Source organism: Panthera leo, chromosome F3 (genome assembly GCF_018350215.1).
Source record: "Panthera leo isolate Ple1 chromosome F3, P.leo_Ple1_pat1.1, whole genome shotgun sequence".
In the NCBI taxonomy this organism is placed as follows: Eukaryota; Metazoa; Chordata; class Mammalia; order Carnivora; family Felidae; genus Panthera; species Panthera leo.
In genome coordinates this window covers 12,458,052-12,480,315 of record NC_056696.1, presented here as the reverse complement: position 1 = coordinate 12,480,315, position 22,264 = coordinate 12,458,052, and the positions used below count along the sequence as shown (strand labels likewise).

The 22,264-nt window shown below is 40.4% G+C and overlaps 1 protein-coding gene across 2 annotated transcripts in view; it reads left to right on the top strand.

The window, feature by feature from the left end:
* Positions 1 to 22,264, top strand: part of NME7 (NME/NM23 family member 7) — a 260,266-nt gene that overhangs the window by 26,047 nt on the left and 211,955 nt on the right. The gene's annotated exons all lie outside the window — the stretch shown is intronic.

The following is a 22,264-nucleotide window of genomic DNA, read 5'->3' as shown; positions in this document are numbered from 1 at the left end:
CCAAACAGGTTTCCCCAGATAGACTGCCGGTGGTGGCATTGTGTTTTTACATGACAGTTTACAATAGTGATCTGTAGAAGTCTGAGAGGGAGGACTTTCAAGGATCTACAAGCCAAGCTAAGAAACTTAAAAAGTCTTTTCTTTCCTGAAACTGGATGTGAGCCTTTTAAAATGATCCCGTCTCGTTTGATCAGTTTCCTGATTTACATTCACATTGTAGAAATGGTTCTTTCCTGGCATTTTTCACACTTGAACAAAATTAAGCAGGAATGAAGTTGCAAGTGCATTCCTAAGCATCACAGTTGGGGAAATACATGAGTTTGTGTTCTCTTTATTGCAACATGGACTTTTTTCTGTAAAGACAAATAATGCATTTGACCTCTCAGATGCTCAAATGACTTTTTTTTTTTAAATAAAATCTTGGAAACCTGGTGGAATTCTCATGTTGAACATCATATTTTTCACCAAGGGGGAAGACATTTAGCCTTAAACTGAAAATTTTTTAAAGGTAAAAATAATTGCATCACTTTCACTTAGTTCTTAAAAGAATTTAAGTGGAATAGGATAGTTGAATTTAATAACTTGCCTCCCTTTTCCTTCTAGAGCAGTTTGATTGTCTGACTTTATTGAGAAATACTAAGCTAGAGTTAGCAAATTAGATACTCCACCTGAAGACCCTTTTCCCTTGAGCTCACCTTCTGTTTGCCTTTCGGGGTGGGTTTATGAGGGAGCAAGCAATAGCCCTCCGAGAACAATCTGGATGGGCTCCAAACTGGTTAATACTAAAATAAGGTTAATGTTTGACACAATCCAGTGTAGGAGAATGCTTGCTTCTTGAATGAAGCCCTGGAGGAAGACTGCTTGGTAAAAAAGTTTAGTACAAAACAAGTCATTGATTTGAGTCCAGCTTTGTGGTGATGGGAAAATAGAAACCTTTTGGTGGTTGTCTTTTCCTTTCTATTGTACTTATCACTATGGCATCTGGGGAAAGCAATAAAAGTTGCTATGTTTATTTGCCTACTATGTCAGGTAATAAATCTTTAATGATCTGCCGTGTTCTCAGAATGTTCAAAGTGAAGTTTGTTGGAGACCAATTAAACCACTAACCCCACTGGAAGCAGCTGGCTTGAGGTGGCAGGTTCTCACATGCTGTTGATTTCTATTATAATGTCATTAATGGGGGGAGGTAGGTAAATGGAGACTTGGATTAAACTTTAGAAGTCTGTTGAACTCTAAACTTTATCATCAATGTAGTTTAGAATGTCTGAAATCACAGAAGCAGATAGCTGGCTTAAAATACATTGAAATCACTTGCTGACTTTTAAATATGCAAATTCTGAAAATCTGATTTCTACGTGGTTCAACACTTTTCTCCATGCTGTGTTATGTAAATCTACTTTCATGTGATTTAAGCAAGGGAGCACTTTTGTACGAACAAAAATGTTTTGCGTATTGCGAAATAATTTTTCCTGAACATAGCATTATATAATGTATGTTTTCAACACATTGTTGGAATTACCGGTCTGATAAGTGTGGCCTGATTTTTATTGTTATGTTTGTTGGCAGTTGAATTGAAAGTGTTTCGTTTTGGGTTCTGGAGACCTAGCTAACGGAGCAGCATATTTGGCTGCTTTGGTCCTGTTGCCCTCAGAGCCCCTTTTCACCACTCTGAGGAGAAAGGTTAAGACCTGGGATCTGGAATCACCTCTTTATAAGCTGTGTCATCTTGGACATGTTTCTTAACTTACCTGAGCCTTAGTTTCATCATTTGTAAAATGGGGATAATAACACCATCCCTCTCATAATGTTGTTTGGATAAAATACACAAGTATTTAGAACTTGGTACTTAGCACATAGCAAGTGCCTCGTGGAAAGTTCTAGCCCTTGACTGTCACTGTTAGCGTTCTTGTAACATTGCCTTGTAATGATGTGTTCAGAGATTTAGGTTTATGTTACTTCCTTAAAGCCGGGGATTGTTTCTTAGAATTCACGGAATGTACCTCAGAACTTGGCAGAAAATAAGCAGTTGATAAATATTTTGGAATGAATAAGCGAGTGCAAGAATGGAGTATTTGGTCATCTGTGGTCTGGTTTTTCCTCATTTTTTTTTTTATTGTGATAAAATGCACATAACCTAAAATTGACAAGTTTTAAGTGTATAATTCAGTGGTATTAAATACATTCATAATGTCTCCAGAACATCTCATCTTGTAAAACAGACACTGCAACCAGTCAATAGACAAGTCACTTACATTTCCCTCTCTCCCAGCCCCTGGCAACCACACTTCTCTTTCTGTGATGTTGAGGACCTCCTGTAAATGGAGCCGTATAGTATTTCGCCTTTTGTGACCGGCTTATTTCACTTAGCAGTATGTCCTCAAGGCTCATCCATGTTGTGGCGTATGTCAGAATTTCCTTCCTTTTTGAGGCTGACTAATATTCCATTGCATGTATATACCACGTTTTGCTTAGCCGTTCATTCATCAGCGAACACTTGGGCTGCTTCCGCTGCATTTTAGCTATTGTGAATGATGCTACTGTGAACATGGGTGCGTAAATGTCTTTGTAAGATCCTGCTTTTAATTCTTTTGGTCTGTTTTTTGAAGGAAAAAGATACAAGTGTTTAACATTGAATTCTTACAGGACACAAAGGTAAAGGAGGCAGAATACTTAATCTCCAAGCTGTTTGGATTTCACATTGTTGTTAGAAAAAAACAGAATATCCCTCCCTCTCTCAAAGCGGGTGCTTCGTTATAATTTACATGCTATTAATATGTTACGTACATTGTAAATAATACACAATAATAAAAACTTTAATAGGTTCAGATAGAAAAATAGAAATGGGAATGTTGATATTTTCTTTCCATCTACCAATGGGATCTTAGAGACTATTTGATATGGAAACTTAGAGACTACTGGTATAGAGAAAGGTATTTTTATGAGACTTGAACTTAAGTTCTGTTTTTGACACTTAGTGAATGTGGTTACTTAACCACTCTGTGCCTCTGTAACAACCTCTTCGGCTTGTTGTAAGGATTAAATGCAATAATACGTGCAAGTAACTTATTATGGTGCTTGGTATGTAATAAGGGTCCAGTAAATGTTAGCTGCTATAATAATACTGATCACAAATTGAAGTTATGTTATTGCTATGATGATGATGATGATGATGATGTTTTTTTGAAGATAGTTTCCTTTGGGAATTTTTCATGAAATTACCAGCTTTTATCTATCCTAATTTTTTTTTTGGGGGGGATTCTTAATCAGTTCTGTTTCCTTGCTCAAATTCTAGTCCCACAGCTCCAAATGATTACTATAATAATTAGAAATTCTTCCTTCACTTCAAGATCTGCAGGCCTAAATGTAATCTCATCATACGTACTCTTGAAAAGATCCTCCTTTCCCCCATTCACTTTGCCTTGAAACCTGGAAAACAGCTTTGATTGATCTCTAGCCCTTACTCCCGTATCTCTTCCTTTCCTTTCACTGACTTATTACCGCTTACTTAAAAATGTCTCATAGCCATCATTTCCTCTTCATTCTTACTATTACCCTTTTTAGGCCTGGATTAAAACATCTGGTTTGTCTCCTAACTGGTCTCCCTGATTTAAATGCTTTCTGCTCTCATCTAGCCAGCCAACCAGCCAGCCATGATATTGGAAAGCATTTATTGAACACCTACTTTTGCCAGATCATTTTTTAGGTCCCTGCAAGGCAGCCCTTCCCTCAAGAGTCCATATTCCTGTTAAGATCAATATTATAGCTTCATGATCGTATTTCTTTATGCAGATCGTTCACGAGCACAGTGATTCACTATTTTCATTTTGTCTTAAAATGTAAACATACTACTTATCGAACTTTCTGCGTCCTCTTGGAAGCTCCATCCTCCCAGTTTCCAAGAACACTCATCCTTATTCCCAGTTCTGCACTCTTGGGGCTCTTGTCGTGATGTTTGTGTGGACTGCTCTTGTTCAAATGCCTATAGTTTTGTATCACACATCCTATCTCTGAATTATTTTTTATTATATTTTCGCTGTTGTTCCATGTGTATTGGTCTTTATTTGTCAATTTAGACTGATTGCAAAGCCCCTAAGGATCTGGATGATGATTTTGTGTATGCCCCTTTCTCCCACCCAGGACCCAGGGTGGAGTCTAGAAGGGTGTTTATTCTATCCCTCTATAAATTCAGTCTGTATAGAGCCTGCTGAAGACCGGCCGATGTGAAAGGAATCCACTGTCAGCGTATTTGATACACCTTTTGTTATGTTACTAAAAATAGAAAATCTGATGTTGAACTTCTAGGAATAATGAGAAGGAGGAGTTGGGTGTAGTGCCTGGTGCTATATCTCTTCTTCTCTCTCCACCACCGGTGTTTGTAGGAGTTGAGGGTGGGGACCTCAGTTGCCATCCAAAAGGCATGGGCCTCACAGGAGCTTTGGAGGTACTCTTGTTTTTTGTTCATTGCTTAATGAAACTTGTGCCCGTTTGAATGCAAGAACTCTATGTGGTTTGGCCGAAGCATGTTAAAAACAACTTGTAAATATGTTAGTGACCAGGAACGAATAGTCACCCGAAGTAATAGATATGCAAGGTAAAGTTTTTAAGAAGGAAAAGTAGTAAAGTAGTAAGATACAGAAATACATATACAACGGAGTTCTTGCAACAACAGGTAAAATAGCCACGTAAAAATCCTGCTCAAGTGTGTTGGGCTAGGCCTGGTGTAAACGGTTTTCAACAGGAATTGGTTATTCTGTGAGTCTAACGTTGAAACATAGACTGAATGTCAACTTGTAGAAGGCACTGGGGTGGGCACTTTGGGGGATGTAAAGATGACCTCATTTTTGACCTCAGGAACTCCCATTATCGTAGAAGATAAGACGTGTCCGTAAACAGTGTACGTATGCTTCCGAAGCCTCAGATAAAGAGCAAGGAGATTTCAAAATACTGAAAAATATCTTCCACCTGGGAGGTTCATGGGGCATTTTCTTGAGCAGGTGGAATTTGAATTGTGTCTTGACAAGAAACTGAAGATTTTGAAGGAAATGAGAGAGAGTGTTCAAAGGTTTAGGAGAAGGGCCATACATAACAAGATACATGGTACTTATCATCAGTTCAGGTCTGCAGCAATTAGGTGTTTATTTCAGCCACAGTCAGAATTAAAGTGTGATCCTGTTTTGGTTCATTCCTGGAAAAACTAAATTGGCCAGTTATGTACTTGCTATCATTTAAAAAATTTTTTTTTAAGTTTATTCATTTTTGAGAGAGAGAGAGAGAGAGGGAGAGACAGAGCGTGAGCAGGGGAGGGGCAGAGAGAGAGAGGGAGACACAGAATCCAAAGCAGGCTCCAGCCTCCGAGCTGTCAGCACAGAGCCCGACTCGGGGCTCGAACTCACGAACCGTGAGATCATGACCTGAGCTGAAGTTGGACGCTCAACCGACTGAGCCACCCAGGCGCCCCTACTTACTATCATTTTAGAATCTACCTCCACTCATCTTTACTCATCATCCTGAAGAAGCCAGCCGATTTATCCTAAGATGTGATGGTGGGTTAAACCGGTTCCCTGATTCCCACACCCCTTCCTCCGACCTCTGCAAATAAGAGTTTGTGCTTGGCTATCGACCCACCCTTGTAGAGACAGCAGTCAGGCCCCTCAAAAGGAAAAGCAAGTTCCACCTCTGGAGTTCAGTGGCGAGGAGCACAGGTAGTTAGAAGGCCCGCCATCTTCCTGAGCGGATGGGCTTTTATTTTGGCAAATCTGCTTGCGATAGATTCTCTTCTCCCTTTGTATAGCTTTTGCTCGATAAACAGAGGAGTCAGTAGAAGACATTTTAGTTTGTGTCAAAGTTCAATACCTTGCAGTTTGTCAGAGTGGAAAAGAGGATGAAGGTAGGAGGATTACGATAAGCCGAAACGTGTAAATGGTTTTACCCTGCGTAGATCTTAAACATTTCCCTTTCTTAAGTGATAAACCAAAGTACAGTGGTGGTTGTTCACTGCTGTCCAGTCATGAATAGAACTAGTATTTTATAACTTTGCCCCAAATTTCCAGTTCTTTATAGTCCACTGAGTCATTCTTTTAAATAGTAATGACAATCCTTTGTTAAACTCGTATTGACTTGTAGAAGGTGGTGGACTCATGAGATGCCATAGGAAATGAGGGACGTTGCAAAGGTCGCCTCCCATCTTGGGCAAGCAGGAACATGTAGTGAGAAACATGCTAACAAAACTTGCAACAAATCCGATTTCTTTTTTAAATTCACTTAGTATTGCATCACTTGATGGGAGAGAGAAAAACTCAAGTGGCATTGAGTTATGACCTCATAGATTCCTATAACATATACAAATAAATATCCCAAGAACCCGAATACATTAGAAACTGGATGTTTGGCTATTAAAGTGGTCGTGTAGCAAGTGGTTTTTCTCGCTGGCTAGAACAGAACAGCGTAACCCCAGGGAAGTGATGTTCGGCTCTCCCACTTTCTCTGTTTTAGATCAGTGATTCAGAAACAGTGCTTCCTTCTTGCCTCCTCTTTCTGGGAGAGCGCCAAGCCACGTGACTCCTTGTTCCACACAGTCCCGACCCAATAGTGGCACATGCTCTTTCCTTACAACCTCATTGAACTTCAGGCTCATGATGTCCTCACCCTTTGGAGCCAGTAGTCTAAGTGCAATGGTGGGCCAGTGGCCAAGGTGAATTAAAATATCCCTCAGGGGCGCCTGGGTGGCTTGGTCGGTTGGGCGTCCGCCTTTGGCTCAGGTCATGATCTCACGGTCCGTGAGTTCGGGCCCCGCGTCGGGCTCTGTGCTGACAGCTTGGAGCCTGGAGCCTGTTTCGGATTCTGTGTCTCCCTCTCTCTCTCTGCCCCTCCCCTGTTCATGCTCTGTCTCTCTCTGTCTCAAAAATAAATAAACGTTAAAAAAAATTAAAAAAAAAAAAAAAAAAGGTGTTCCTCCAGTTCTTGGAAAATACAGTTTTTTTCCCCCTTTGTAGTCACTTTTTAAGTTAGCACATTTATTTTTTCATTTTTTGTAATGTTTACTTTTGAAGGAGAGAGAGAGAGAGAGAGAGAGAGAGAGGCAGAGTGCAGGTATGGGAGGGGCAGAGAGAGAGGGAGACACAAAGTCTGAAGCAGGCTCCAGGCTCTGAGCTGTCAGCACAGGGCCCAACGTGGGGCTTGAACCCACGAACCGTGAGATCATGACCTGAGCTGAAGTCGGATACTTAACCGACTGAGCCACCCAGGCGCCCATTTTGCACATTTATTTTAGTGACTGATAAGTCGTTGCTTGGTTCCAATAGGGAAAAACTTTTTTTTTTTTTTTTTTTTTAAGTGTGCTCAGTCTGAGTAAAGGAGAAGATGTGGAGGGAGACGGTGGGCGGTTTATGGTGTTTTTTCAAAGGTTTTTGACCTTATTCGTACGTCATGAAATCAGTTCAGTGTGTTTAAAAAAAGTAGGATAGAAAATAATCTTAGTCCACAGCACATAGTAAGGATAAATATTGCTGCGTAAAATTTGCCAGTAATATATTTACAGGTATGGACGTATCGCGCTGTGATGAGAAGTTACAAAGTTTGAAAGCCACCATTATAACGAAGTTTTAAACATGTGGGAAAGAAGAGATATAGTAATAAGTAGCTGTTCCTGAATTGTATGCATGTTCTGTGATGAAGAAAATGACTTTAATCATTCTGAGTCTTTTCTGAATTAGATTCTAAGCTGCTTCAACAGTCTTATTCATTCGCCTTTGTAAACATTGTCCACTCCTATCTTCTGGGCTCAGTACAGGGTTGACCCTTGAGCAACTTGGGTTTGAACTACCAGGATCCACTTACGGCATTTGTTTGTTTGTTTGTTTGTTTTTAGGAGTTGGCAGAAAAAGCTACAAGGCTTTATTCACAACTGCCTGCCCCAGTCTCCACAGGACTGAACGAAAGGTGACCATTGCAGAGGTCAGGCCTGCCGTCCTCTGAGTACCCAGGAGAGCTGCTGGCTGTCAGCAGCCCTTGGGGCCCCAGGGCTGGGAGGGCTACACGTCACCCGATGGGCTGATGGGGGGCGGTGGAGTGGGGTCCGGTGCTGCGGCCTGGACTGAAGAGGGGGAATGTGTCCAGAAGGCAGGGAGGGCGCTGTGCATGGCGCCCCATACTCGGTATCCCACTCCCAAGTCTTCTGGTGCCAGGCTCCAGGGCGATGCAAGGTTGGCCTTCGGCCTCGGCCCCGGCCCCCTACGGGTGGGCACAAATCACTCCCTCGGTGGCACCCTGGTCCTGTGGTCTTCCACAGCTGCCAGTAGCCATGAGCCGGTGGGACACCTCCAGGCAGATGGGCCAGCTGTGCTGTGCCTCCAAGCCCACCTCACTGTCCGTGGCCCCCCGTGTGGCTCTAACAAGCAGAGGCCACCAGGCTGCTGAGTGTCGCCACCACTGGGGGGCCCGGGCCATCACTACTGCCCCTGTCTAGCCTAGTCTGCCTATGTTAGAAGGTGAGGGAGGGTCAGTAATGTATCCTCCGGACTGAGCAGGCCCTTTAACACTGAAAAAACGAAGCAGGCCCCTCCATACCATTCGGGATAGAGCTTTATTCAGGGTAACTTACTGACAGGGGCAGTTGGGCAGTTGGGCAGAGGGGTAATGCAGCGGTGCGCAAGCCCTTATCCTCCGCCCCCTCCGGACCTGCATCCCCAGCTTTTTATGGAGCAAGGAGCATGGCGGTGGAGTCGCAGGGTGATTATCTTAGAGTGGTGCCATATGTGTCCCAGAAGGGAGAACAAGAGGGAGGGCCAAAGATGGAGTCAGTGTCATCAGCACTCCTACAGCCTGGAAGCAGGTTTTTCTCAATAAATATAGGTACAGTACTGTAAATGTACTTCCTCTTCCTTAGGAGGTTTTAAATAACTTTTTCTCTAGCTTAGTCTCTTACAGGAATATAGTATTTAATACACATAACGTACAAAATACGTGTTAATTGACTGCTTGTGTCATCAGCAAAGCTTTCGGCCAACAGTAGGTTATTAGTAGCGAAGTTTTACGGGAAGGAAAAATCCTGCCTCCACCCTTCAAGGTCTTCCAACTGGACTAAGAAGTAAATTTACACGAGAGGTAACTGGAGAGCAAAATCAAAGTTGTACGTTTGCGTGGAGGCCCAGTAATGAAATTGAGACCCAAGTAAATGACCAAACCAGGTAGTTTCTATGTTCTTTAGACAAAGAGACAATACATTTGTGAGGAATTGGCAGGGGAAGGAAAACATGTTTGGGAGCTTTAATTAGTAAGGAATTCTGAGGGGAATTTGGGCTGAGGTAGAAGTTAGAAAGTAACAAGGTTTGTTCCTACAGCTTTGTCAGCTTTAAACTTTCTACCTCTGGTGATAAGGATGTCTTTTTACTTCTTAGTACAGGCAGGGCATCTTTCATAAGGGAGATTTATTTTCTGCCTTGGGGAGGGGGTCCGAGTGTCCCGACACTGGCTGTTCCCCCAGTAGCTTCAGTTCGAAATAATATGCCATTGTGGCACATTTTGGGCAGCCTGCCCTTGGCTCCTACAGGAGTCAAAAGTTATACTCAATTTTGAACCGAGCGCGGGTGGGTGCCCGAACCTCCAAGTTGTTTAAGAGTGAACTATTCAATTTGACACTTTGATGACTGGCAATTAGTATTTATATCTTAACAATGACTCTTTGGAGTTCTAGAAGTGTAAAATATGCAAGCAGCAGGCACTTAAAATTTTCAGTTTTTACAATTTCAGAAACTAGAAGTCTAGTACTATTTCAGACATATAATAGCTCATTTATATATAATGCCCTCAGGTTTTTAAAAATACATTTTTTTTTTTTTTTGGAAAACTAAAGTTTCTTGGGATGATCTCTTGATTTACTGTGTGGGGGCAGAAGGGTCCAGAATATTGTTTTTCAAGATGCATTCCTGAATACCTATCATATAACACAGAATTCTAGAACCAGCAAAAATACCCTTCAGAAAAATGGAGGTGGAATGAAGACATTTCCAGACAGATATCTAACATCTGCTGTGTCTTTGAATATGTAACACCACATCATATTACTGTTACTACCTCAGTTTTTTCTTTTATGCATGCCTTTCTATTCTGTGAACTGATTTTCATTCCCTAGAAATCTGACGTTGACTGAGCAACTCCTTTCCCTTGATCTCTTGCAACACATCTATTTTTTTTTTTTTAATGAGGTGTAGTCGACATACAATGTTACGTTAGTTTCAGGTGTACAACATAGGGATTCAACAAGTCTCTAGGTTATGTTGTATTCACCACAAGTGCTATTACAATATCATTGACTGTATTCCCTGTGCTGTACCTTTTATCCTTGTGATTTACTTATTTCATAACTGGAAGCCTGTATCTCCCACTGCCCTTCACCCGTTTTGCCTGCCCTCTCACCCTTTCCGCTCCGGCAACCATCAGATTGTTCTCAGTATTCATGGGTCGGTTTCTTCTTTTTGCTTGTCTATTCATTTGTCTTTTAGATCGCACATATAAGTGAAGTCATGTGATATTTGTCTTTCTGTGACTTATTTCACCTAGCATAATACCTACTAGGTCCATCTGGTTTGTCACAAATGGCAAGATCTCATTTTTGTGTGTGTGACTGGGCAATATTCCATTGTGTGTGTATCTCACACATCTTATTTATTCCTTCATCTATTGATGGACACTTGAGTTGCTTTCTTATCTTGGCTCTTATTTTAAATAATGCTGCAGTAAACATAAGGTGCATATATCTTTTCAAATTAGTGTTTTAATTTTCTTTGGGTAGATACCCAGTAGTAGAACTATATGGTTATTTCTATTTTTAATTTTTTGAGAAACCTCCATACTGTTTTCCACAGTGGTTGCACCAATTTACATCCCCACCAGCAGGGTATAAGTGCTCCTTTTTCTCCACATCCTCATCGACACTTGTTACTTATTTTCTTTTTTTTTTTTAATTTTTTTTTTTTTAACATTTATTTTTGAGACAGAGAGAGACAGAGCATGAACGGGGGAGGGTCAGAGAGAGGGAGACACAGAATCTGAAACAGGCTCCAGGCTCTGAGCTGTCAGCACAGAGCCCGACGTGGGGCTTGAACTCACGGACCGCGAGATCATGACCTGAGCCAAAGTCGGCCGCTTAACTGACTGAGCCACCCAGGCGCCCCACTTATTTTCTTTTTGATTCTAGCCATTCTAACAGGTGAAAGGTGATACCCCATTATGGTTTTGATTTACATTTCCCTGCTGATTAGTGATGTTGAGTATCTTTTCATGGGTCTGTTGGCCATCTGGATGTCTTCTTTGGAGAAATGTCTATTCAGGTCCTCTGCCCATTTTAATTGGATTATTTGGGGGTTTCTGGTGTTGAGTTGAATAAATTCTTCATGTATTTTGGGTATTAACCTTTTATTGAATAAATCATTTGCAGATACCTTCTCCCATTCAGCAGATTGCTTTTTTGTTTTGTTGATGGTTTCCTTTGCTGTGAAAACGCTTTTTATTTTGGTGTAGTCCCAATAGTTTATTTTTGCTTTTGTTTCCCTTGCCTGAGGAGACATATCTGGAAACATGTTGCTACAGCTGATGTCAAAGATATTACTACCTATATTGTATTCTAGGAGTTTTATGGTTTCACGTCTCACATTCAGGTCTTGAATCCATTTGGAGTTTATTTTTGTGTAGAGTGCCATAAAGTGGCCTGGTTTCATTCTTTTGCATGTAACTGTCCAGTTTTCCCAGCACCATTTATTGAAGAGACTGTCTTTCCCCCATTGTATATTCTTGCCTTGTTTGTCGTAGGTTTACTGACCGTATGTATAATCATGGGTTTATTTCCAGGCTCTCTGTCTGTTCCATTGATCAACATATTTGTTTTTGTGCCGGTACCATACTGTTCTGATTACTGTTGCTTTGTAGTATAGCTCGAAATGCAGAATTGTGATACCTTCTTTCTCAAGATGACTTTGGCTCTTACAGTACATCTTACGTGCAACTGTCAGAAACATGTAAGAAGTGCTTCAGTAACCTGTCAGAGCTCTTTTACAACTCTAGAATAGTTCCTATTTTTCTAGAATTGAGGCCCAACTAATCTTCCATTGTTAGTGACCTCTAGTTTCTTATCACTGTCTGCTTTTGTGCTGAGATACACCTTGTAGACAGGCTACCTTTCTCACTGTCTCCCATCTGTGTTTCTCTTTTGGTTGATCCAGAACTCTTGGTTCTTTTCTTGATTCAATGCTTTTGATGTCTGGAAATGGGTATTGATTTTTAACATCAGACTTTTGTTTGAATCCCAGCTCTGGCCCTGACTAGGTGTTTGATCTGCAGAATCCCTGGATAATTAACTTCCCTCTTGAACCTCTTTCTCATCGGTGAGAATGAGAGGGAGAGCCTCCATGACAGGTTGTGGCAAGAATCAACTGAGATTGGGTTCTAAATATGCCTGACAAACTGTGTAGCTTGTCTCCCTTTCCCTCCCTACCTGCTTAATTCAGGATTTATTTCTAACTTTTCTGAGGGGTAAATAAGATTTGTAAGGGTTAACTAAAATAGTAGCGGGTTAGAGAACATTGCAAGAGTTGTAAGTATAAGCAATCAGATGTTAACAGTGACTCCTGATTCATACAAGCTTATGATAGTTGGTACCCTAAAAATAACAATAATGGTGCTGCCTGCCTTCCTTCCTGCCTTCTTTTTCTTTTTCCTGTTTTTGTTTTTGTTTTTTTTTAAAGAATTCTATGTCTTTAGTACTTTCCTATGCTCTCCTGAGGCCTAACCAAAATACGAGGTCCCTGGAAGAATAAGGGACTTTTCCTTGTTAAGTGGCATTGGAGACATTTAAAATGCAATGAAGATGATTTCATACTATTACCACGTATTATTCAGAAATATTCCTCTTCACTTAAGATGCACACAAATGCACATACATGCACGAACTCATTCTTCACCCCGAGCGCTTGTGAATTGGATGAAGTACTTTTCCATCCGTGTTAGCATTTTGTTTCTTCTGAATTTATTATTGATGTGAGATTAGATAAGTATGACTTTCAATTTCTTCTGCCTTTCCCCCAGGCTTAGTACTATCAGGACTAAAAAATTACTTGAAAACATGCCTTAATTTACTGGTGAGCCATTCAGTGGAGATTTTGGTAATTTATTTGACGGAATTTTCTGCGCTTTATTTCTGATATCAGAGAAGCCTTGGGTGTGTACTTTCTCATCTGGAAGATTCCTGTCTCTTAAATCAAGTGTGGAGCACTTCTGCTTTGCTTTGTAGAATTGGAGGCCAGTTGTTCAGATATTCTTCTCATTTCATAGACGTAGCTCCTCGGATTCCTGCTTGGCCCTGCACCCCTACTCACCTAAGTAGTTTGCATCTTCGAGTAGTTAAATGGTAACGTGTGATACCTGCTCTTTTGGACATATTGGTTGCTAGTAAGTATAATATCTAGCATGACTTTAAATATTAACTCTAGAACGGGAATACTTTATTGTTATTTTCCATAGTATCTTTGGTTTCTGTGCTAAGCCGAAGCACAGGGTTTAATTTTTCACAGCTATAATTTGCAACAGTAGTTTCATGTTGATTGATATATTGGTATGATTTATGGTTTTTTCAATGGTGTCTTTCCTTTGGGAAGTTTGAATTATAATCCTAATGATTATATTGGGTAACAGATGATGTTATAAAACTCAGAAAGAAAATTGTTGCTCAATTTCTTATTGGTGAACACTTTGAGCTCTCTAAAAGGCAAGATTCTGTGCTCCTACTCTGATTTATTAACATGTCCTTTATAAAAAATTGCTTAGTATTGCAGAAATAACTATACATTCAGTAGCTTTTCATAAACGTACAATTTCAGTCACATTTCTATTTTTCTGTCCTTCACAAAATCTTTTTTCCTTCATACTGATTTTTCTGCAAGGGCCTTAAAAAAAACTACTGACTAGGATTTGCTGCAGCCAAGGCTGCAGTATCACAAATCAAGAGAGGCTCTCCCTATATATCAGAACAAGGCCAGTGCAGCGCTAAAGTCACAGATGGCTCTACAAGCCACTGTCACTGCTGGAAAGACGTAGGCAACATAAATCCCAAGTGACTTCCGCACACTGAGGCGTTTAATCCCCACAATTACCCTAGGAGGAAAGTTTATTAATAGTCCCATTTTACAGATCCGGAAACCAGGGCTTGGAGAGGTTGAATATCGTATCCAAGGCCACATAGCCCAGGTCTGTCGGCCTCTAGAGCCCATGCCTTTAGGCATTCTGAAGTATTCCCCAGCCGACCCAAAAGTAAGCCCTTAATAGTTTCCTGGGTCTTCCCTTCGAGCAGCACAGTGCCGGGCCATGCCAGCTACTCCTCACGAATCATAGCAACTATCACAGCAGCAGCAGCAGCAGGAGCAGACTCTGTTTGGTCTAGGCATTGCACTGCGCAATCCTGATAGGGCCAGGTCCAATCAGGATGTGGTGAACGATGGCTGTAGGGTCATCAGGAGGACAGTGGTTCTTTCTGACCCGTAACATTGAAGTAGACGAGGCCAAGACACGATTATACTTGATGATATGAGTTTAATAAACTTACTCTTGAACTAAGGGTAGGCATGTGTGCCTGGAGAAGATTGTTAGTTTCACATGGTCCGTGTATGACTGGGCCTTCCTTTAAGCAGTGACCAAGAGAGGGGTGGTGTGATTTGATTTTCCACAGGCTTGGTTACCTTTCAAATGTCATTTCATGTGGAGTTTCAAAACTAGGGGGGAGATTTTCTTAAAATCACCTATTTTATCTTATAAGTTATGTGAAATTATGTGAGTTTTACATTCTGTTCAATAATATATATGTTTGTTATAATGTAAAAATGTTTACTTACCATTAAGAAAGACTGATGCTCTAGGAAGTCTCTCTCTCTCTCTCTCTCTCTCTCTACCTACCTACCTCAACGAATAAATAACACTGTATCTGCCTGTCTATACCTCTAACTGAATGGACACAGAACTCTCGCCCTTTACAGAAATTAACTCAAATGCATCATAGACCTAAAAGTAAGGCACAGAACCGTAAAACACAGGCACGGAGCAAGCACAGGTTAGTTAACTTCATTTAGGGCTGGGTCTTGGATGAGAAGAATTGTTAAGATAATGATTGAAATGGCAGACCAAGGAACCTAAGCTGGATGAGGAAGGAAGTGAAGGAAAGACAGGCTGGTGGGTTGGCGATGTGTGAAAGGACCGTTACGCTGGAAAGAGGGAGAAGTTGGACAACCCGAGTGCAAGGACAGGAGGATGTGGGCAGGGAACAGAGCGCCGGAGGCATGGCATTTGGTGGTGGAACACTTTCAGGCGATAACACGGGCCCACATGTCACCAACTCAACTGTATTGAATCAACTGATTCTGTCCTTTCTTCCAGCATTGTCTGCAAGTTCAGCCACTATCATGATTTATAGCCAATATACATGTGGTTTTTAAATTTCACCTGTTTTACGGAAGCATATTATTATTTCTGTTGGTTGTCCCCTATTTTTTTTTTTTTTCTTACAAGGAATTGAGAGAAGGGAAAATGTTTTCAAAATGAATGGAAGGAATTTACCTACATCATTAGCATGTGCATGGTATAATCTGACTATTTTAAAAAATGGCTGCACTGGGAAGTGACTCATTCCGGAATGCATTTGAATAGATGCAATTTTCATATGCTACATTTTAAAATGACATTTTCCTTTTTTAGGTGTAACAAAGTAAGTTGGGAAAAACAATCTGAGATTTTTCTACATTTGAAGAAGCGTACCATCAAAGGGAAATTAAAAATTGTAACGTGCTGTACAGCACATTCTGATGAGTGGTCATATCAGTGCAGAATGGATTTTAAGTACAAAATCAAAATGACTTCTGTTAACTGAGTCAACTGTGAAAGAGCAGAACAATCAATCCAGAGCCAGTAGTTCTAAGTTCCTCGAAATTGCTTGACTGGCTGCTAGATTGTAAGGACCGGGTTTGTTTCTAATTGCCATTGTCATATCTTGACATACCTGAGTACCTGGCATAGAACATAGAACATGGCAAGTGCTCTGTTTGTTGGACAAATGAATTGGTGGATGGGAATAAGGTAATGTACATAGTCTGATGGCCTTGCCTTCTGCTTTTCAGAGGGCAGGTAGTGAGGCCTATACGGGCACTTGGGAGGTTTCCTTAACGTTCCTGTTACTATACCCATTGCTTGTTTCCTTTGTTTCTTTGTTTTCTGTTTTTGTCTTCCCATTCTGATTTTATAGTATGGCTAATAGAAGAGAACTCCCAAGGTTATAGATGAAATACGATGTGAAGAAGGGTCTACTGATGAGTATTAATCTTTGTTGGGTGTTTATGTAGTTAAATTCTTACACAGTGAAAGAGAAAAAAAGAAAGACCAGCTTCAGGTTTTCAGTGTAATTTAAAATTAAACTATAAAGAAAACTACAAATTAGAAAACAATTTAACCCCTCTTGACATTAAACAATAACAAAAAATACAAGCATCAATCAGGTGGAACATTTCATAATGGTGTACATTGAAAAGTAGCCTCCCCACCCCCACCGCCCCCCGCCACCCCCTCACACACCACATACTCCCCAGCGGCAGCTATTTCTGACATACTCTTCAGTGTCCTTCTGAACAACTGTTCCCTACCTAGCCCAGGATTTTGAATTGAATATTAAAGATTTGGGTCATCATCACCCAAGTTCCGTGGCAATAAAAATGCTCATTATGTTGTTCAATGCTGATCTTTTGCAGCAGGAACAGAACTGCTTTTTGTTCGATACTCTGATTACCGTTTCCCCACTGTGAGTCACATTTAGCTGTTGTTTACATAATCATCAGCATATTGTTTCTTACTATTTGCCATCTTGCACAACCACTGTGCTCTCTGTGACTTAAGGTCTATTTGGCTTTTCACCCTACCCCTCTTTGCACCCTCCCCCTCCAGTGCAGCGCCTGAAAGCTTCTATTCCATTTTTTTGGCTTTCTACTTAGCCTTTCAGGGAGTTGTAGGGGAGGAAAACATTTTCCTTGACCTTCTTAGGGTCCCTGGCTATGTCTGAATACTGACAAAGACAGATTAATAGGAGAAAACATATAAATTGATTTAAGTTTTATGTGATATGGGAGCCATCATAAGGATAGCAAGGCCTGTTTGCTGGGATTCTTTTTTTTTTCCATGTTCCTTTGTCCTGAGAGATAAGGATGCTGCTTTCTTCTGGGAAGGCACCTCTCACACGAGGGATTTATAACCTGTTTCAGGGAAGAGGCTTAGGAAAAGGTCAAAGTGACCTTCTTCTTTTGCGGTTTTCTCAAGCTCCTTCAGCTTAAAATATTCACTGTGCCAAGGTGCCGCTAAAAAAAAGACATGCCAAAACCCAAACAAAAACTAGATGGCCCATTAGTGATTAGTTACAAAATTGGAACACAGTGCGCTTGAGTGCGAGGGATCCATTATCTTTTTATGTGTAAATTATATTTAGAATGTCCAGAAGAAGGAAAACGTTTTGGCTACTTTAAGAAAAAGTCTCTTTGTGCTACCGTGTGATCTTTAAATGCTCTGCAGAAGCCTATGTCCGATGGAAGCTGAAACCTTTACTGTCCCTGTGACCATCCAGTCAGTGACGTTCTCCTCAGATCTGTGACCCAAAAATGGAGGTGTCCCTTCGTACTACTTCCGTGTTAGTTTCTCCCTCTTGAGTTGGCCCTGGAGGTCTGGTCCCATGGAAATCTCTGAGTCACAGCACGTGTAGCTTCCTGGTCGGGCTCGGTCATGAACTAGCTCTGTAACCTTATGGAAGTCATTTATATTCACTGGGCCTCAGTTTTTGTTACCCATAAAGTGAAGGGTTCAAACAAAATGATTTTCAATTTTGACATCATTAAAATAATAAAAGGGGTTAAGATACAGAACAGATGAACATACGGGAAGAGAAGCAAAAATAATATAAAAACAAAGAGGGGGACAAAACATGAGACTCTTAAATACAGAGAACAAATCTGAGGGCTGCTGGAGGGGTTGTGGGTGGGGTGATGGGCGTGACACCTGTAGGGATGAGCACTGGGTGTTATGCATAGGGGATGAGTCTCTGGAATCTACTCCTGAAATCATTATTATCTATGCTAACTACCTTGGATGTAAAGTAAAAAATAAGTAAAAGACAATAATGTAAGGGGAATCGCATTCTTTGTTAGACTTTGCTCAGTTTAGCTGAAAAATAGAAATGTTTAAATTTCAAAGGCAACTTTGGTGTTGGAGGTGTGTGGGTGTGTCTATATCAGGCAGCGAGCAAAAGGCTAGCCTGAATGGGACATTCAGGTGCACTCCTGTTTCGTGCCCAGTCCAGAAGTCCCACTGCTATACCTCTAGACATCTTTTTCATTCCATTCCGTTCCATTCCATTCCATTCCATTCCATTCCATTCCACTCCACTCCACTCCACTCCACTCCACTCCACTCCACTCCACTCCATTCCATTTCTTTGGAGAGAGAGGGAGAGAGAGGATCGCATGTACACGAGCTGGGGAGGGGCACAGGGAGAGAGAGAGAATCTTAAACAGCCTACATGCCTAGCACAGAGCCCAACATAGGGCTCAGTCTTACAACCATGAGATAATGACCGGAGCTGAAATCAAGAGTTGGACACTTAACCGACAGAGCCACCCAGGCACCCCGAGGCATCTTTTGACTCCTCGAAGTAACCAGACTTTCTACTGCAAAGATAAATCAGAAAGTGAAGTTTAAATCGCATTTGGATACAATTTGTACCTGGCATAGTTGGCCCTTTTTCATAGAGGGCATAGTACCTGCTTGAGAGTTAGTTTTCCTCATCATAAATGGAAATTCCATTATTATTTTTATGTAGTTTTAAATAATCTTGTTGAGATAAATCACAGTTATAAATGAAGGAATGGGATAATTTTCCAAGAGAATATGAAGGATTTTTTTTTTCTTTGTGTGTAGATGCTGTTCTGAAACTCTAGGTTAAAATCTAAGAGGTCAGGTAGAACTTGAGGCATTTTTGAAATCTTGTGGGTATAGTTTCTGTCTCTCTTTCTCTGATGCTTACTTATCAGAGATTTATTTAAGTGCTGTGTAGTGTTGCAGACTTTTCCGTCAACATCAATCATTAGGTGGTTCTGAGGGAATTTTTAAAGCTAACAACTCTTTTATTCTTTTTCCAATAAAGTATGACCTTTGGTTTCTGTTGGCCTTTTTCCCCCTTTACCCTAAAAAAGTAATTGCTTTATTATTTTCCTTTAGAGCTTATGACTACATTAGAATAACTAATGCTCACAGTGAAAATGATTTAAAGCAGCAACTTATGGGCAATACAATACAATTTCTGTAATTTCCTAGATAGCATCCGCTTTATAACATTTTTTGGTATTTTACACACCAATGCTATCTTAGAAGGACACGCTTCACTGACTTGATTCTTAAAATTTTGGAATTGGGATGTAATTGAAAAGCAGTATTTGTGAAATATGTTTGATGTCACAGGGAATGAGAGGATTCTCTTATTGCATTTCCTAATCATTAATCTTCTCCTAATGATTGATAAAGGCAACAAACTTGACCCTGTTTAGAATTATTTAGCTTTACACGGAGGAGTAGATAAATAACTCAGTTCATTAGTGGATGGAGGCCCATTGAATGGATACGTCCTTAAATAGTGGCTTTTGTGTCATTTTTCATAGCCAGTGCTGTTTAATGGGACAAAGCATAGTGAGTTCCCACTTATTTCTTTGTTATGTAACCTTGGACCAGCGTTCAAAAATTTTAAGTTTTACTATCCTTGTCCACGAAATAGGGGTACTACCTATTTTGTCTGTTGTGAAAATGAAATGAGATCATATCAAGAGCCTGCTACTTAGTAGGTACTTTAAAAATTATTGTTATTGTCATGATTAGGGGTTGCCATTCATTTCTTAAAGTTTGAATGTCACTGATTTGTTAAACAGTCTGAGAAATGTTTTCCCATTGTCTGAGGAGTAGGAGAGGGAGAAGATTCATTCTAACATAATAGAGGGTGGAAAACTGAACAGAACGTCCCTGATTCACGTATCTATTATTTTAAGAGAGATTCTTGTTCACGAATATTCGTTGGAATTTGAGAACAGGTCGAGCAACTGATGTAGGAGATGTTTTTTTTGCTGTACATAATTTGATGAACATTGTCTACCTTTTACACCTTTTATATTCATTTTGACATACATCCAAATTCTATGTATTTTCTATCCCACAAGGCATTATTACTATTTTCATGCATAATATTTATTTAGATTTACCCACATGTTTACGTCTCCACTGTTTTTCAGCCCCTTCTTTAACTCCTTGAATCATCTGGTATAATTTTCCTTTTTCCTTTGGAACTGCCTTTAGAATTTCTTTTAATGCAGGCACACTGGTAATAAGTTTTCTCTTTTTGCTTATCTAGAAATGTCTTTATTTCACCTTTACTTTTTAGAGGATATTTTTTGCTAGCTAGCGAATGCTATATTAGAGTTATTTTTAGTTCTCGAATTTCCACTTGACTTAAAAAAAAAGATTCTGGCTCTCTGGTGAAATTCTTCATCTCAATGTATTTTTTTAATACCTATCTTCATTGTTTTCAAGCCTTTGTCAGATAATAGGTAAGCTACTCATGGATCTCTTTCTATTGTCTGCTTTTTCTCTTGGTTCTCTTTCTTGGTGTATCTGATAGCTTATCATTGAACTTCAGGAGATGCAGGGAGCTAGAATGGGGAAAGTATCCCCTCAGTGTGGTCAAGGAGTAAGCGTTGAGTGAACATATAACTCGTAAACTTTGTAAGGGACAGTTGACCCTTTTGTTTACCTGTGCTCCTAGAGTGTTGTGCTCCAGGAATCAACAAAAAGGTGGGAGGGTTAAGAGAGTTCCTCTTCAGTGGGTTTAGACACCCATTTTTCTCTCCCCATGCTGTGAGGCTAGAGAACAAACACAGGTATGAGCTCACTTTTCTATAATGTCCTTCTCCCCGGGATCTTTGTCCCGCAAATCTTGGCCACTCCATATCCCTGTGACGTTGTCAGAAGCTCTGCTGGCTTCTCTGCCTCTTGGCAGCTTTCCTCTGCTGGCTCTTCTTAAGCTTCTCTGTCTCTTGTCCAGGCTGACATAAGACTCAACACATGTCCTCAAGTAAAAGCAGCACAAAGAATGTTGGGCCACCTCAGTAAGCTTCCTGCCTTTCCAGATCCGGGATCATCAAATTCTGGCTGCCTTAGAGGCTCCCCAGGGTTTTCAGACAGATATTTTTTTCATATCCCACTTTTCTAGTTCTTCTTGCTTTGGTTTGCTCTAAGCTAGTTTGTCAGTCAGAAACAGTAGGTCCTCCGTTTATTTTCTTTATATTAAAACTGTTTTCTGGATAGCATATTGTGCAAAATTCTATTACCCGCCTCAGAATTAAGCAGTACGATTGATTAGTTTTGTGTTTGGGCTCCCTGGATAAATGATGCCAAGTTTCATTGGTTTTTCATTGACCTCACCATCCTGCCCCATCACCTTCAGTTAGATGCATCCGTACTTCTTCCATTTTCTAATTTCATTTATTTATTTTAGTGAAGGAAATATTTCAATGATGTCTTCGAGTGAGTGAATATTTTAATATAGAGAGTAAAAAATTTAGTAAGCTGGTAATATTTAAATTTTCTATTATAAGGGGACCACAACACTAGAACCGCACAGTGAAACCTAAACTTTAAGAAGCCGTATTTGTAAGAATATGAAAAAAAATGTGTGAAGGAAGGCTTTCACGAATGTCATAGTATGTCTCTTAATTTACCTTCATTTTCTCTTAGCTAATAATTAGCGTTGCTTAAATATGTCTTTGTGGGAACTCTTGAGGGCTCCCTGGCCGGGGCACTGCCTGCCAGTCTTGCTGAACCCTCTTTGGACTGTACAGCAATCTGGAATGATGCCTCCCTCCCTTCTCTCTTTTCCTTCCTTCCAGTCAGATTTGTACTGTGGTCTGGATCCCTCCCCATTTTTCTCCTCTAGGAATTGCCCTTACAGGAATAGAATTCTTGCCAAGTGTAATCCTGTCTCGGTGTCTGCTTCTCAGAGGACCTAGACTAACACATTCTCCAATTTCTGTAAAAAGATACTATCGTGTGAAATTAGGAAGGAAAGAAAGGATGTTTACTGTGACTTTAATGATGACAATATTCGAATTCTGCTGGATTCTTAAATTTAGGAAAGTTAAAATCTCATGTAATTGAG